The sequence below is a fragment of the Glycine max genome, chromosome 2, assembly GCF_000004515.6.
Source record: "Glycine max cultivar Williams 82 chromosome 2, Glycine_max_v4.0, whole genome shotgun sequence".
Lineage (NCBI taxonomy): Eukaryota > Viridiplantae > Streptophyta > Magnoliopsida > Fabales > Fabaceae > Glycine > Glycine max.
Window position 1 is genome coordinate 15,152,906 of NC_016089.4, and position 4,574 is coordinate 15,157,479.

The following is a 4,574-nucleotide window of genomic DNA, read 5'->3' on the forward strand; positions in this document are numbered from 1 at the left end:
ATTATTAGATTAAGGATCATTTGATTGGCAAGAAAGTATGGTAATAGACGGGACAACTTTTGTTTAGTATTTGATTTTAAAATATATCATGGACAACAGAACTTAAATATCAATAAATAAGATAAAACTCTAATTATTTGCTACTTAATTAGTCATGAAATAACTTTTTGTTCCTAGAACAAACTACTTAAAAGATAAAACATTCATTTTTTATTCTCTTTTCTCTCTCCCACCCTATTTTCTTGCTTCTACACTCTTCTTTTTTTAAAAATAATCGACACTTTTTCCATCAAATCTTTACTCTTAGATCTCAGTTTTTATTTATGTCTCTTTTTTTACTAATATTTACGGCCTCTAGTATGTATAATATAATAAACATATTTTTTTATGATCGCCTAATATAATAATATTATACATTAATATACATTGTGATTTTTACATTCTTTTATTTTTTTTTTATGTCTATTACACGACAAAAAAAAGTTGTCCAACAATTCAAGAATTTGAGTTGTGCTATTATTTGTGTGTTGTACTTCGATGTGCATCAAATGGACCTAACGGAATTAAAACTCTAAAAGAAAACAATAGAATCAGCCTAAAAACACTATAGGAGTTAAATCAACTATAATGACATTAGAGATAAAAGAATGAACAAAATCAAAGACTCTCATATAATCCTTTAAAGACAAAGCATAATTAGCAAGTCTATCCACAATTGTATTTTTATTTGAAAATAGTTTTAAAACACCTAAAAACTGTACATATTTTTTTGTTTCATTTTGTTAATGAGAAAAAAAATAATCAATTTTGCTCCCTTTTAATTGAAGTTGAAAAGTTATGCTGTTTATTGGAAGTCTGATCAAATTCGCATTAGACCTATACTACTTCAAACTTATTCATTCGATAAGTTTATTTATTTCTTAAAAAATTCAGAAAAGGTTAGGCATTAAGTCTTTCTAAAAAAAAGTTAGGTCTAAGATATTAACTTATTAAAATAAGCATAAATTATATTATATTATTGTTGTATTAAAATTTTACTATAATATTTTAATTTTAATTTTTATATTTATTAGTCTATTTAAAAAGTAAAACCTTTTAGGCTATATATAAGTTTAGACCTATTAATTTATTTAAAGGTAGGTCTATAAGTTTATTTATAAAATTTTACTACAAAGTAAAATTTTAAATATATTTTTAAATCATGTTAAACTTTTAAAAATTAAAATTGAGACCTTAAAAATCTTAATATGTAATTAATGAATCAAACTTTAAAAAGTAGTAGTCAAATTCAAATCTTATAAAATGTAACCAAACATAACTGAAGAAAATACAACAGTGAAATGTCTTCCGCCCTCAAAGTCTCTTTTAAATTTTTATCGAAAATAAGATTATTTTTTTAGGACAAAGTATCTTTTTTATACCGTCTTTAAATTATACAACATCTTTGTCTTGCTTTTGTTCAAATAAATAAGAAAAAATATTTTTATTTTTTCTCAAATTAAACAGCTTAAAGTGACTGCTCAAAATATTGTTTTGTGCTTGTTCCGTTGAGGTTATGTAGCGTCTTTCCGTAATGCAAAAGTGCTTCGTTTTTCGTACGCTCACTCACCAAAAGAAAAAATGGATCGTACACTTTCCGTAGTGCACCAGCCGTCTACATGCACACAAAGATATACAATTTACAATTTGTTTAAATATATTTTTAATCTTTAAAGTTCAAAATGTGTCTATGAATAATCATCATAGATTATTATGGGATGAATCAATCTTAATTTTAAATAAATTTTATATGTTTAAATTATTTTTAAAATCATGATAAAATTAATTATGTTACATAAAAATCAAGTTTTATCACCATAAATTCAAACATACACGAAATTTGAGAAATTTTTATTTTCATTTTCCAATTAAATTTTATTTTCAGCCTCACAAATTATAAGATGCTATTTTTAGTCCATCAACCTCACCTCACTTTGAAGACTAAAAAGAGCAAAAACTATGATCCTTTTTATTTAGACCGTCAAATTCACTTTTTAAAGATTAAAAACAACATTTTGTGAAATTATGATTCTAAAAAGACAATTTTTTATTGAGGGACCAAAATTAAAATTGTCCCAAATTTAAGGAACTAAAAAAATATTTAAAACTTTATGATATAAAATTTTGTTGAAAAAATAAATAATATAATATATATTAAAACTTCTTTATCGTCCCATTTGATATGAGAGAAAGAAGTTAAAAATAAGATAAACTCATCATTCATATAAATTATGTTGACCCAAAAGTATTTCTAAGATGATAACATTAAAGAAAAACTCTTCATAAAAGACAACAAATTGATTAGATTAACATAAAATATAAATTGTTATAAGTACAACTCGAAGTATGAAACACCACACCCAACACAAATCAGTATGAGATGTTTTAGGTTATACTTATAATAGTTTGTATCTTACTCAAATCTTATATTTATGTCAAATCTAACCAATTTGTCACCCGATGAGTTTTTGTTTAATGTTATTCCAAAAAATAAGTTATGCCTTAATTTAAAAAATCAATAAGAATCTCAATTGTAAAGTTTTTATTTTATAGTTTTTGAAAACATGACAAAGATACAGAAACCAAGATCATAAGTCATATAAGATTAAATTTACTTGAAACTCTTTTTAGAAATTTAAAAATGAAGGCATGGTCAAGTATAAAAAATGCATATTAATATTATAATTGATGAGTATAAAATTTCCTTTAAAGAAGGATTACGATGTTGATTATTAATATGTGTATTTAAAAGAAGAAATTTTTTCATAAAATAATATTTTTTTTACAAGAACGATATTAATTTAATTAAAGTACAACTGTTATGTACTTTATAGGCAAACATTGATATTCAAATTTTAAAAGTAAATACACATTTCATACTCAAGTATAAGTTTTACAATAACTTATATAATTATCTAAATCAAATGGACAAATTTTGATGTTACTTGAGGATGGAAAATTTTAATAATTATTTAAATTAAAAAAACAAATATTAGCATTATAATAAAAAATATTAATGTCTACATTACAATAAAAATCTTTGCGAAAAAACATGTTAATATCTATTATCTAGATTGCAAAAAAACAAAACAAAACAAAAACTTTTAAGAACTTATAATTTCTACATCTCTCTCGTTTTCTTTATATCAAATTCTAAAATATAAGAACTCACTACCAAAAATGTTAACCTCTTTTAATTTTTTTTAAAAAATCTAATCATCAAATATTTTAAATTCAATTTTAAAATTCTTATCTTTTTAATGCATGCTCAACCATCAACCATACAGCAAATAGAAGATAACAGAAAACTTTATACAAATAGTTTGTCATAACATCGTTATTCGTTAAGGAGACTAGCTTGAGGGGCCAGAATAAAAAATAAAAAAAAAAGCTTGAGGGTTTTGTTTTATTATCGAGTGGAAAGGGGGGGAGGTTGAGTGAGGAAATACTTCAAATCAGAAGAAAAAAAAATGAATAATCTCTTGAACCCAGAGACTCCGACAAATTTTCTAGCCTGAATAACTAGAAAAGAAACAACAAGAATCAATACCTACAAATATAATGTACACCCTATTATTTTGTATTTACAAATGCCACAAATTTTAACATCTAGAAATTTAAGGTACTATGTAGGATTACCATATCAAAATCATATTTGATTTTGGGGCTGTGAAAAGAATTCCTTTGCATTATGAGCTACCTCTGCCTCCACAATTGCTTCTAGAACTATGCCAGATCCTTTCACATCAACTGTTAATACAATCATAACTTGTTTCATATCAGATGTCGTTGTAAAACAAACAGAATCCCATCAATCACCCAATCATGAACAGACAAGAGAAAAAGCTACCAGGCATTCATAAAGAAAAGGGAAAAGGAATTTACGGCTTTAACAATGAAATAAATTACAATTTTTATAATATCCTAGTCCATACCAAATAGGCCACAGTATTAACAATGAATGAAGCTCAGCCAACAATCTTTACTTCAGGCTAACCAAATATAGTCCAAATGAAGAAGTACCCAGATTAACTAATTCACATCTGAAAACATGTGTGTGCGTGATATGAAAGTAACAAGATGCTATATATTTTAGACCCTGTAAACATGCAATTATGCATGTATTTGGCATACATACATTGGAAGCAATAAACATCACATGACCACAATATATGGTGTGCACAAACTGTAAACATAAAAATACTAAGTAAAAAGATCTATAATTATTCAACACATAGATCAGACAATCATGATCAGGAAAGCCAATAAAACATAAAATATCATACCCCCACGGTTTGGTAATAGTCCAGCATTTTCAGCAGAAATTGGTAAGACAGTAAGCTGTAGTTTGTCTTCTATCTTCTCCACTTCAGTACTACTTGCTGACAACTCATTTTTTATGGCGGGGGACTCTGCCAATCAGGCATAAATGGTTGCTTGACTTTGCATATTGCATGAATTAGATGACATTGAAGTTGAATCCTGGAAATATTTATAAACATGTAAGCACACTCAGTTCCTATACCAGTATATAA

General features: G+C 25.7%; 1 long non-coding RNA gene across 1 annotated transcript; it reads right to left on the minus strand.

Annotated features, from left to right (window-relative positions):
* Positions 1 to 3,494: 3,494 nt before the first annotated feature.
* On the minus strand, positions 3,495 to 4,517 carry LOC121172673 (uncharacterized). Its single transcript, XR_005887211.1, has 2 exons — positions 4,326 to 4,517; positions 3,495 to 3,789 (listed from the first exon to the last, which is right to left on the minus strand). It is a non-coding gene; the product is annotated as an uncharacterized lncRNA (long non-coding RNA).
* Positions 4,518 to 4,574: the final 57 nt, after the last annotated feature.